The 13,606-nt window shown below is 36.2% G+C and overlaps 1 protein-coding gene and 1 long non-coding RNA gene across 15 annotated transcripts in view; one reads left to right on the forward strand and one right to left on the reverse strand.

The window, feature by feature from the left end:
• LOC143246519 (polycystin-1-like protein 1) overlaps positions 1–13,606 on the reverse strand; it is a 352,075-nt gene that overhangs the window by 172,868 nt on the left and 165,601 nt on the right. The window contains exon 1 of one of the 14 annotated variants that reach the window (XM_076493370.1): positions 495–602. The exons of the other annotated variants lie outside the window; for them this stretch is intronic. The gene's annotated coding sequence lies outside the window, so the exon portion shown is untranslated. Of the gene's footprint in view, positions 1–494; positions 603–13,606 lie in introns of those variants that run through there. 14 annotated transcript variants of the gene reach the window in all.
• On the forward strand, positions 6,606–11,186 carry LOC143246521 (uncharacterized). Its single transcript, XR_013026016.1, has 2 exons — positions 6,606–7,330; positions 10,795–11,186. It is a non-coding gene; the product is annotated as an uncharacterized LOC143246521 (long non-coding RNA).

The raw sequence follows: 13,606 nt of genomic DNA on the forward strand, positions 1-13,606 counted from the left end.
ACTTAGGTTAACTACACAGTGAAATGTGGCAGAATGATTCTCAGATTTTCGCTCATGGATATGCAGATAATTTACTTGTAAATAAAATACAAACCACAACTTGTAGACGTCTCAATATCACTGTTGAAGTCAAGATGGGGTTAGATTACTGTCTCTGACCCTCTTTAAGTTAGTTTTACCCCATACTCCCATATGGAGAAACAGGGAACGAACATATTTCGTTTGCCAAAACCTTAGCAATGGTTTGTATATATTCACAGTTGTCAGAACTTTTAATATAACACGTTTATATGGTGGATAAAAAAGACATTTACACCTATAACGCAAAATAAAATATCCCCATATTTCAGCTTTATAACAAACGTATAATCATTCTGCTAATATTTTAAGTTCTATCATAAATTAAATGTGATATCTTGATGTATTATCCTTCTCTCACAGAATCGTGTAGCTTAGACGCGACAAATAAAAACACAAACCAAAGTATATCTTACCCCAATAACAGTGTAGGAGAAACCGACGACCTCTCTGTTCATTCTGTCATCCATTTGTATCCACGTTAAAAGGATACAGCCTCTCTTCGCACCCCGAGCCGCACTGAATAGCTGCAGTACATCACGACGATCGTATATCACGGTACCCATCACTACAGTCGCGCCACCACGTGTGGCTCTGCCAGTCACGTCATAGGCACAAACCAACACGCGGTGTAACTTTATCATAGTAAATTAGCGCAGTAAAATATTACAAGTGTTAACACATTTTAACATCTTTTTTTCTCCCGTCTTAACCGATTAACCAGTATTGTTTAAAAAACTCTACAACACGTTTATTATTCACAAGCCACGAAAAACTACTTAATTCATTTATAACGTTTTTTTTTTTTTTTGCAGTTTACTGCACTACTAATGTCCCGCAGCATCATATTCATCAACTCTACTGCTTAAAACCTCAAACTCCTTGACCTTCTATTAATTTTTGTTGTTTGTTATAGTAACTGTTAGACGCATATTAGAAAAGCATTAAAATAACGTATAACAAAGCAGGTGTACAGTCCAAAGCGGCCCATCATGGCCAGGTGGGTTAAGGCGTTCGACTCGTAATCTGAGGGTCTCGGGTTCGTTCGAATCCCCGTCGCACCAAACATGCTCGCCCTTTCAGCCGTGGGGGCATTATAATGTGGCGGTTAATCCCATTATTCGTTGGTAAAAGAGTAGCCCAAGAATTGGCGGTGGGTGGTGATGACTAGCTGCCTTCCCTCTAGTCTTACACTTCTAAATTAGGGACGGCTAGCGCAGATAGCCCTCGTGTAGCTTTGCGCGAAATTAAAAAAAAACAAACAAACAGTCTTAAGCTTTTGTTTGAGCAACGCGCGTTTCAACGCTAAACTACAAATATTCGGCTTAACAAGAGAAGTTTCAGCAGGGTTTTATTAAAAGCAGAGGTGTTATGCGTCAGAAGTTAACACAGACAAGTCCTTGGTTCAGATGTATAATCATTTACTCACCACTAACAAATAAAGTAATACTCCGCTTGGATAGCCCATTTTGTAGTTTTGTGTTCTATTACAAACAGAGTAAATAATTCCTTGGTCCAGATGTTAGCCCTTTACTCACCATTATTTAATAAAGTAATTCTTGATTTAGCTCCACGTGTTTCAGAAAAGACAAACAACAAACATACTCTCGCTTGGAAGGCTATTACAGGATAAAATAAAACCAAACTTTCAATATTAAGACAATTATAAAATATAAAGTTACAAATGCTAAAAGGAAGGATGCCCGATCAAAAATTACGTGACACATTGCGAAATTAAACAGTTTCGACCTCGCGACTTGTGGTGGAACTAAACCACGCAATTCCTATACGCATCCTGTGTGTATTTTCCACAATCAGTGTAATCACGCATACATAACGGCTAAGCGACGATTAGATACTTTTCTAACAGACACGAGAACAGAGAAAGATATATGAATCCTGAGACAAGCAGAGATGAAGTATCCTATTCTATTGGAAAAACAAAATCGTGGAGCGTATGGAAAAAATGAACCCGCTAATTATCATATCAAGAAGTAGTAATGAAAATTTCAGTCGTCCGGGAACATGTTGCACAAAAAAGGAGCCGCGATGGGTCGGTCTCCTGGCCCGCACGGTTGCTAGATACCACTCCGAACTTTTTCTTCTGTTATTGGGGTTACGTGAAGAATACAGCAACACACAGCATGCTGTTACTGACTGATGTAAATATAATGTCAATTCGATATCTTGAAGTCCACAATCGCACCACATGTGAAGGTGTAATGATAAATACTGCACACGTGTGCCCTTCATCAACCATAAATCACAAGCATACTAAGGTAGCAATGAGGCTATGAATACTATGACCAGATCTTTTATTTTCAACGTTTCAACTACAGGAAATTATCTGATTATCTCCTGAAGAAGACTTGCAGTCACAACGTTGTTAATACAAAATCCTGGCAAAGCATTCAAGAGTTTCATTGCTACCATAGTATCCATTTGTCAACATGAATATTACACAAAACCACAAGTTCGGAGCTGTTACTGCGCCACCCAGTGGCACAGCGGCATATCTGCGGACTTATAACACTAAATACCGCGGTTCGATACTCGTGGTGGGCAGGAAAGAGATAGTCCAGTGTGCAGCTTTTTGCTTAATTCAAAACAACAGCTGTCCTGGTCGAAATCTGTAATATATCACATCATTTTTGGACATCTTGTACATTCATTTTTTTTTTTTAAGATTAGCCACACAACTAAAGCAAACGATAAACAAAAACAAAAATTATTAGGCCCACGTCAAGTATTTCAAACAGTGGTAGAACACGTGGAAAACACTGTTCCATTGTACTTGTCACATTGTATAACTTATCTCGGACGAGTCTCGGACATGTTATGATACGTATAACGATCTCATAGATTCTGAATTTAAATTTAGAAGTTAATTTAGAGACGATACGTTTTAAATTTATGATATCTGCCAATAAGATCGATATACGAAATTTTCTTTCTTAACAAATATCTTTTAATATACAAAGAAGAATACAATTTATAATAACGGTTATTACAAATAAATATTTTATGTATAAAAGTTGTGCAAACTTACAAACAATATTGAGTGATTTATTTGATTTGGAAGTGAATACTTTATCGACAGTTTACGATGAGCAAATTAGTTTCGAGTTGATATCAGTACAGTTAACTTAACGCGTAACTAGCTAGCTCTTCACACGCGAGTTTTTCCCAGCTGAAGTTATACAATGTATTCGTAGAAATACTAACGCACCAAATTTGTTCGATGCTTGTTTGGAATTAAGCACAAAGTTACATAATGGACTATCTGCGCCCTGCCCACCACGGGCATCGAAACCCAGTTTATAACAGTGCGAGTCTCCAGACATTCCGCTGTGCCACTGGGAGGCCGCCCGAAATTAATTCACAGATGGTAAACGGTTTGTAATGTTTAAAATCTATAAACGTTCCTCGCCAAATATCTGTAGTTTCCCAATTAATAGACACTTTTTCACAGTTATAGCTTCCAAGTATACTAGTATTGGTGCAAACCAACAATAATAACTTGCACTTGGCGTGTATATTTATAAACTTTAAGGCAAGGTTCTCGAAAGTTCAGTTGGCAATAATATTGGCAATCACTAGTATAACATACACACATAATACATTGTTGATTCTTACCGCTCGAGTATTTTCTACAAATTGAGTGAATGGGCGAGAATATCGCAAAACGCATTTAATTAACAGTCCAAGTTACACGCATTTCTAAGTATAAAAATACACATCAGTAAATTCGTTACATACTATACTAGAAGTACATGCGATACATTGAAGTGTGTGTCGAGATTAATCGTTTCAAATTGCCCATGTGTCACTTCTTTGTGAAGCAAATTAATATATTAAATGCACAAAGATCACTACTCGATAAATTTTAAAGCTCTCCAAACAAATTATCGTTTTGCTCCTTATGCATCTCCTCTCCTGCATGTTTTTATACAGCTCCAGATCCAAATAATAACAACCGCACAAGAGGAAAACTGAGAAAGTAACGGCCATGTCAGATTTAATAGCTGGTTAGATGCTATCCACAAAATTATTACACTTGGTTAAGTAATTACATTACTGGAAAACCGAAACAGTAATAATTCTGCTGAAACAGCGAAGGTTAATAGTGGTTATACACTTTCTGAAACACCAAGATATTCACATTTTACACTATACAACTATAAAATATTTATTTATTAGATTATGTCACCCTCTCCCACTTTCTGTGGTAGCTAGGTTAACCTGTGAAACTTTTAGTTCGAAGTTACTTCGAAACTACAAGGAACATTTCATTTCTATCTAGTTTATTTGTTTTAGAATTTTCGCGCAAAACTACGCCAAGGCTATATGTGTGTGTTTAACGGCCCTTCAATATTGAGGACCCTGCATGGCCAAGCGTGTTAAGGCGTTCGACTCGTAATCTGAGAGTCGCGGGTTCGCATCCCCGTCGCGCCAAACATGCTCGCCCTTTTAGCCGTGGGGGCGTTATAATGTTGCGGTCAATCCAATTATTCGTTGCTAAATGGTAGCCCAAGAGTTGGCGGTGGGTGGTGATGACTAACTGCCTTCCCTCTAGTCTTACACTGCTAAATTAGGGACGGCTAGCACAGATAGCCCTCGAGTAGCTTTGTGCAAAATTCAAAAACAAACAATCAATATTGAGTTGCAGACTAGAGGGAAGACAGCTAGCTAGCTAGCTAGTCACCAGCACTGTTATATGACCGAATGGTGAGTTGACCGTCATTGTTACAGAGCACCAATAAACTCGAAGCGGGAAACGCGTTTTTTTCTTTCTGGCAACAGGACGCAAATTATGAAGTTTCACATTCACAGCAGTCCGGCCACAGTGACCAACAGACCACGCCCAGCCCTTTTTTAATTAGTATCCATCCAAAACGAGGAGTATTTAATAAAACCTTTACAACCGTCTGTAACTAAGAGAACCAGATTTATTCGATAATACATACCCGTATGCATACACCAACCCAAATAACACTATATTTCCAATATACTATGGGATTTTTCTCAACTGTTTCTATAGTAACCACTATATTAAACACTATCGAACGATATACCATATTAAAAAAAAAATTCTATTATAGTAAACCAATAATGATTATTAAGTTGCTAAGCAGGAGGTCCGCAGGTATATATACATTAACAAGCCTTTTCAGGTTACTGCATGAGAAAACGTGTACATACAAATCAATGCACAGAGGGAATTACAACAATTGACTGCTTCGACTTGCATATTAACACTAAAAACAAGGTCCACCCACACACGTGTGCATATCATTAAATTTGTGTGCATATTTCAATATTTTCGTCTACTGTTGTGGCTCAGAGTTAAAGTTTGATTGTAGAAGATTAAACGAAAAAACAGTGGTATATTATTTTCACCTGTTCCAGCCACGTAAGCGGCATTGGAAATGAAATCGGGAAAATATTATATTTAAAAAAATGTGTGTAACTCTGGATATAATATGTCGTGGTGATGTATTATAAGGTCATTTCTGTTATCAGTATTTACATCACGGTACAACAGTACGAAGCCTTAAAGCGAAAATTTAAAGAACAAGTTATAACGGTTATAGGAAACTGCTTCTGGTTTACATAAGGTTTTAAGCCCAGAAATTACGTTTTACAAATATAACATATGTGAAGAGTGTGGTATGTAAACACAGTTGTAAAAGAGGATGTTCCCAGCTGTTTCACTCAGATAACCCAAGTTATTCGTACGTTACACAACAGAAACTGTAAAACTAGAGGTTTAGAAAATGTTAATTAAAAGTAATCCTTCCCCAGGCGATTCAGCCATAGGTCTGAGAGTTTATAAAGTAAAATTCAAATTCAGTACCCACAGTAGACAGAGAATATATAGCCCATTATGTAGTTCTGCACTTAACAATAAACTAAAGCATCGTTACACTTTAATATATATTTTTTATCTTTAAATCTAACATTTTATTAACCCTTAAATATTTAACAGAGCAACCGCCTGGTGACAAAATTCTGGTAAAGAGTGACACAATTATATCAGATATTGCATACTTAAATGTATATATATAAATCTGACAATCATATCACATATTGCATACTTAAATGTATATATAAAAATCTGCGGGACAGCGGTAAGTCTACGGATTTACAACGTTTAAATCAAGGGTTTGACTCCCCTCCGTGGACACAGGAAACAGCTCGATGTGGCTTTGATATATATACAACGAAGCGGATCAGGTGATGTAAATACTGATAACAGAAATGACCTTATAATACATCACCACGACATAATATATCCAGAGTTACACACATTTTTTTAAATATAATATTTTCCCGATTTCATTTCCAATGCCGCTTACGTGGCTGGAACAGGTGAAAATAATATACCACTGTTTTTTCGTTTAATCTTCTACAATCAAACTTTAACTCTGAGCCACAACACACGAAGAAAAACAAACAAATTACTAAGTACTCCGAAACCAATAAATGAAGCTCTATTCTTGAAGAAATGTTTATATTCTAAAAAAAGATACCATGCAGAATATTGTATAGACTGTCCTGCACAATATTATAACCATTCTCAGAAAATTACACAAAGTAGAGAAATTGTACAGTATTCGTATTTTTCATACTATGCCAAAGTTAATGTATGTATGCATATTTATACAGATAACCGTTACAGCTTAAATAACTGCAGAAAAAGCATAATAAATATCTACGTGAACAGCAAGTATAAAATCGAAACATTTAAGTTGAAGTTTGGAATCGTGAGAGAGCACGTGGCACTACACCATCTCTTTATCTCTTGTTTCCTGTGACACAGATGTTTATGTACGAATGGAAGTCTGTGTTTGACACACTGCTCCGAAAACAGCGAAGTTTATCACTGCTAATAAACTGCAGGGCCGAACGAGGAAACAGTACCAGGCTCAACATTTTCTGAGCTTGCACGAGCCCGTGACGTCGTAAACTGATCATTGAAGACTTCCGTTCACATTGTTTCGGACTCGACAGAACGAGCTCTGCCGTACGTCCGCCCGACAGTTTCCTCGTCTTTAGGGTTCACCATTTATCAACATAACGTTCAGACCATATCTGTAGCAGCCAGTGGGGCTGAACCACAGGCAATCCTGAGGTAATAATGGGCGAGATGTAAGTTTTACTGACTTTTCCACATCAGCAATGTTTGAAAGTCGCAAGGCTTGGGTTTCTGATCACCCTGTCTATAGCACGAGTCCACTGACTATTCCTAGTGAGTATGGTGTTCAAATTATAAAGACGTATAACTTTTTGATGGCAGACACAACTGTACAAAAGTTGGTTCTAGAACTTTATAAAATATTATTTCTAACCAACTACGAGTAGTTCCGAACACTCCGACAGCTGGTTGATATTACATTTAAAGTTAACAACCATTCACACACATCGCTTTAATAATTAAAAATAAATTATAATACCAAAGTTATTTACGGCTGTATTCCGTAACGTTTCTAATGGTTTAAGTAAAATCACTTCAAAGCTTTACCACTCAAGTCGATACTACTTTCACTTCCAGTGTACGTAAGCCTAAAACACATCAAGTTGAACAACTATTTTCCATGTTTTCCACTTTTGTTAAGCACAAAGTTACGCATTGGGCTATCACAGCTCTGCCCATCGAATGTATTGAAACGCGATCTTTGGCCCTCAGGCATATCTCTGAGCCACCAGTGAAGAGTAGTTTTCTATTAAAGCGTTTAAAACCTGTACACAATATGTAGGGCTTAAAACCCAAGGTTTGAGTGGATTAACAGGATTTGATATTTAACAAATACCCATCCACCTCCACCCACAGATATTTTTAACTAGCAAACCTTGAATGTCATAAAAAGTTAAAATATGATTTTAGTTGTACGACTTTATAACGTTATTATGAAATTACTCACTTATTGTTACACCTTTTACTACCGATGAGGTCAACCTGTTACGACACTACCTGTGAATATTAAGATTATGGAAACTCTATCAGTAATTAGCAGTGTTAAGTGTAATATTTACGATATTTGTGTTTTCGTTATATGTGTGACACATGTTGTTAAGAGCCCTGTAACTAAAAACGTCATGGTTCCAAAAGCGATTTGAAGCATGAACATTTTATAAAAGCTAATGGGCCAAGAATCCCATTGAGAATTATTGGGATTGGTTCACAGTAAATAAGCTCGTATATCTAATCGTAGTGTATTTGTTTGTTTTGGAACATACCCATATTGCGTTACTCCTTGTGTCCACAAAAAGGAATCAAACCCCCAATTTTAGCCTTGTTCCGTCCGTAAACCTACTGCTGTCTCAAGTGCGATAAGTCGAAAGCATGCAACATTTTGGATTTGTAGTGTGTTATCCTAAAATATCTTAAACTACATTTAATGCAAGTATTTCTTAAACAGCGCATTAACCAAAGGTCTGTATGCTTAAACGTGAATATGGTGTCGTTGGAAATATGGAAAAATACGAAGTTTCACGATTTACTGAAGGATTTTGCACACGGTAAAATATTTACTTTTTTTTTTCGTTTCATCACACTTGTATGTGAACTTCAGAAGACCACACGTGCGTTTCATGATAGCCGGAGATTCGCATCGTTTTAAAGAGGAGATTGTCTGTCGACAAGAAGTTGTCCAATTACAGTGGAATTGTGATGTGCTTTGCAAGATTTTCATTCTGTCAAGCACGATATATTTATTATTTTTATCTATCTATACACAGAGGTGGGCGTGTTTTACTTTACAGATACCTCTGGCCCAATAAAGAGATAAGCTATTGTTGTCGGTTTTTACAGATACCTCTGGCCCAATAAAGAGATAAGCTATTGTTGTCGGTTTTTACAGATACATCTGGCCCAATAAAGAGATAAGCTATTGTTGTCGGTTTTTACAGATACATCTGGCCCAATAAAGAGATAAGCTATTGTTGTCGGTTTTTTGATTTAAAATAATGTATCTCCGTTAACATCATACTCGTATATTAAACATTGAATAAAATGAAATACAGAGATATGTTACGTATATAAACATTGAATAATATGAAATACAGAGATATGTTACGTATATAAACATTGAATAATATGAAATACAGAGATATGTTACGAAAAAAAATAACGCCATAAAATTTCAAAACATAATACTCTTCCTCCGAACAAAAAAAAAAGTTATAAGCTAAACTTTTACTTGGGGGGGGGGGAGGCGTTGCACGAATAATCAATAAGACGGATAAATTTGTGCAAAGCTGCAGAAGTGTTATCTACACTTGGCGTCCATAATTTTGAACTGACAGTCTAGAAGGAAAAGACTAGTCGTCAAACATAACCGCCAACTCCTGGTTGCTCTAATCGCAAAGTAGGCCTGTATCATCGCTTTTATAAAAGTACACAAAGCCTTACACTGCACTGTTTGTTTCTTTGAATTTCGTGCCAAACAACACAAGAGCCATCCGCGCTCGCCATCCCTAATTTAGCAGTGAAAGACAAAAGGGAAGGCAGGTAGTCATCACCCCCCAACTCCTTTACCAACAACTTATAATGCCCCCATGGCTGAAAAGGCGAGCATGTTTGATGTAACAAAGATATGAACTCTTGCGTCTCAGATGGTGAGTCAAGCGCTCTAAATCTCTGGTCATGCCAGGACTTACAGTGCAGAGCATTATTATGCAATAACAAGACGCGAGTCATGAGCCCTCGGATTCTCAGGCGTCACGCATACATCAGGCCACACTCTGCCTTGTTTACCTTAACACTTCTGAGCATCATAGACGTTCTGTAATAGGTACGCGTTACATCGTGTTTGAAATATTATTGTTTGCCGTTCGAACAATGATAGTCTAACAATACCTGATGATACATACCATACACTATTCCCGACACTCTATCACAGACACATAACTTACCCACACTGTTTAAAAATAATAAACACATGTAAAATTAACTGACGAAATAAAATATTCCTTTCTCCTCTATTTTTTTTCTGCTGCAATTAGTACTTCGAAAATATTTTTATAGTTCTGTGAGGCTGTATAAGTTTTTGTTTAATTTTATATATTTTTCCACTTTATCAGAAAAAAAAAATATTCATCAGAGTCACGTGACTTCCTACTTAATTTTGACTTAACGTAAACTCAAATTACTTTTCCTTCTGATTGCCCAAACGTAATTTCTTTCTATACATACAGGAAGAAAAACAACACACAAAAAAACGAATATTCAAATTACCGACATTTCAAAAATAACTTGGAACCAAAACTACTAATGAAAGTGAAATTTATTTTCTTCTTAAGGCAAAAATCATAACACTTCAAGCTATTTGTAACGTTGAGAAAGAAAAGGTCAACAACTTTCCACACTTTACTCAGATATGTACGTAGCAATTAATAACATGATTCAGGGGTATTAAAAGTAAGTTTTGGTTTCCTTTTTCATTGTTAAGCACAAAATTACACAACAGACTGCCCTGCACTTTTGCTCTTCGCAGGTATTAAAACTCAATTTCAAGAGTTATAAGCCCCCAGATTTATCGCTGTGCTATCAGGACAGAAAGGGTAAGATTAGAGCTCTAAAACTACTTGTGTTAATCTCAACACTGATTATGCCCCCCACACCAGTGATTAAAATATGATTATGCCCCCCACACCAGTGATTAAAATATGTCGACAACATTCCTTCACACTTTGCTTCTTTTTTTTTTCCAGCTGATCCACTGATGGGTGGAATAGAACCTAATCCTTTTCTGAAGCTCATTCAAGGTGTGATTTATGGGGACGATATTCGGAGAGAATGCTTGTCGGTCTCACAAATTTATATCAATAAGACATGTACAAGAGGGACGAGCAATATTTTACCATCACACTGAAATCAGATCCAGTACTACCAACAAAAGACATTAAACCGATTGCCAAAACCTCGTCCTTAAAAGTTCCTAGTACCATAGAGCACCATTCCTACTGATTCACAGATCATTATGTGTGTCAGAAGAGGACTTCCCACACCACCAGAGGGCTACAGTTGAATATTTCCAAGTACTGAGCAAATGGTTTCCTATTTTAGATCACGTTTAAAGTCAATAAAGTCAATTCTTGGTTTATCTTGGTTATCAGAATATTTTATGTACATTTCTGTGTAAAAAATTTCATTCAGATAGTGACCAACTTTTACACTAGAATTTATTAATACACGCCAACTAGTCTTTAAAAGTCCTTTCAATGACTGGGAGAAAAAAAAATCAAATTTCAGAAGTCAAATTTCGAAATTGTAACATTACATTTCTTCGAAGGGTGCGAGTTTTAGCAGGTGGATAAGTTGGTAAAATTGACTTATACTGGACTTCCTGTCGAAACCAGATGGAACTGACATAAAAAAAAGAAAGAAACTTGCTTCTGTCAATCCGTTCTTTCATTCTCTGTTTTTGTAAGTGGATATACACTGTATAATAACGTAGTCTCACAGTCTTTATGTAAACAAGGCTTACACAGAAAGTTTAGGGAATTACGGTGAAGAAAAGAAAAGCCGACTTCGTCTATGAGGAACACTGCAGATAGGTTTAATAATATCGACTTTAATAATGTACTTTCTTCACGACAGAGAATCGAAGTGTCGTCTCCAACAAAGAAACCTTTCAGCAGGTTGTTCATCATACATTTATTTCACGACAATCGATTGTTAATTTTTACTAACACTTTCTACTATTTGAGGCATATTTTTGAAACGCGTATTGAACCATTTTTTATTATTATGAGAATGCGTAAGTAAATATCGTTATTGTGTTTTTAAATGGCATTCGACTACTCTTAATCCTGTTCAGAAAGTGCACGAATAATTACTAAAGGGAACCTTTAGAGTTTGCAACAGAAAGGTTTGCAAGTGATAAAGAATATTTTAAGTATCATAGCAACAGAAAGGTTTGCAAGTGATAAGGAATATTTTATGAGTATCATAGCAACAGAAAGATTTGTAAGTAATCAGGAATATTTTATGAGTATCATAACAACAGAAAGGTAAGTGATAAGGAATATTTTATGAGTATCATAACAACAGAAAGGTTTGTAAGTAATCAGGAATATTTTATGAGTATCATTACAACAGAAAGATTTGTTAGTAATCAGGAATATTTTATGAGTATCATAGCAACAGAAAGGTTTGTAAGTAATCAGAAATATTTTATGAGTATCATAGCAACAGAAAGGTTTGTAAGTGATCAGGAATATGTTATGAGTATCATAACAACAGAAAGGTTTGTAAGTAATCAGGAATATTTTATGAGTATCATAACAACAGAAAGGTTTGTAAGTGATCAGGAATATTTTATGAGTATCATAACAACAGAAAGGTTTGTAAGTAATCAGGAATATTTTATGAGTATCATAGCAACAGAAAGGTTTGTTGATCAGGAATATTTTATGAGTATCATAGCAACAGAAAGGTTTGTAAGTGATCAGGAATATTTTATGAGTATCATAGCAACAGAAAGGTTTGTAAGTGATCAGGAATATTTTATGAGTATCATAGCAACAGAAAGGTTTGTAAGTGATCAGGAATATTTTATGAGTATCATAGCAACAGAAAGATTTGTAAGTGATCAGAAATATTTTTATTATTCTTGTTAGTTTTATTTTTCAAGTAAAATATCATTTTCTGTATTGATTTTATCGTTAAAAGGGCAATAAATCCACAGTTCTTTCTTCAAAGTAACTTTCACATGCCAGGTATTAAACATAATAGAATGACCTGCTTGAGTTAGGAAACACGTTAAGCTTATAGAATAATAAGCTGGCAAACAATGACTTTTAGGCATGATGTTTGTTTCTTTGTTTTTGAATTTCGCAAAGATACATGAAGGCTATCTGCGCAGTCTAATTTAGCAGTGTAAGACTAGAGGAACGGCAGCTAGTAATCATCACCCATCGCCAATTCTTGGGCTACCAACGCATAGTTGGATTGGCTTTATAACGCCCCAACGGCTGATAGGGTGAGGATGTTTGGTGTGACGGGGATTCGAACCCGCTTCCCTCAGATTACGAGTCAAGCACCCTAACTACCTGGCCTTGCCGAGTCCATAGGCGTGATGAAGCAATGTATTTGGGGGTGGGTGGGCAAAAGTATATCGTTTGATTGTATTAATAAATCACTATTTGCTAATTTATTATAATATCATTCAGTGAATCTACGCATGCTCTGTATGTTTTCTCCCGTCTCTACGGCGACGTCAATCTGCGAATGATTATGGACTGGCACCTCTATGGAAATAACAAAAATAATGATAACTTTGGCATATGGAACAACTTTCAGTTTCTGGCACGGAGTGAATATTGTTCTAAACAGAAACTGATGCTTTAATGATTCTTGTTCATACTACACTCAGTAATTTTTAAAGTTCTGTCGTGTACAAAACTAAGGGACAGCAACCTGTACATTTTCAGTTCACGTTGCTTAAAATTATAAAACGTGCGCGCACTTGACTTTTTACCAAGTTTTTAACTTTTTTGTGTGAAGGCTAGTGGTAAGCAG

Source organism: Tachypleus tridentatus, chromosome 3 (genome assembly GCF_004210375.1).
Source record: "Tachypleus tridentatus isolate NWPU-2018 chromosome 3, ASM421037v1, whole genome shotgun sequence".
In the NCBI taxonomy this organism is placed as follows: domain Eukaryota; kingdom Metazoa; phylum Arthropoda; class Merostomata; order Xiphosura; family Limulidae; genus Tachypleus; species Tachypleus tridentatus.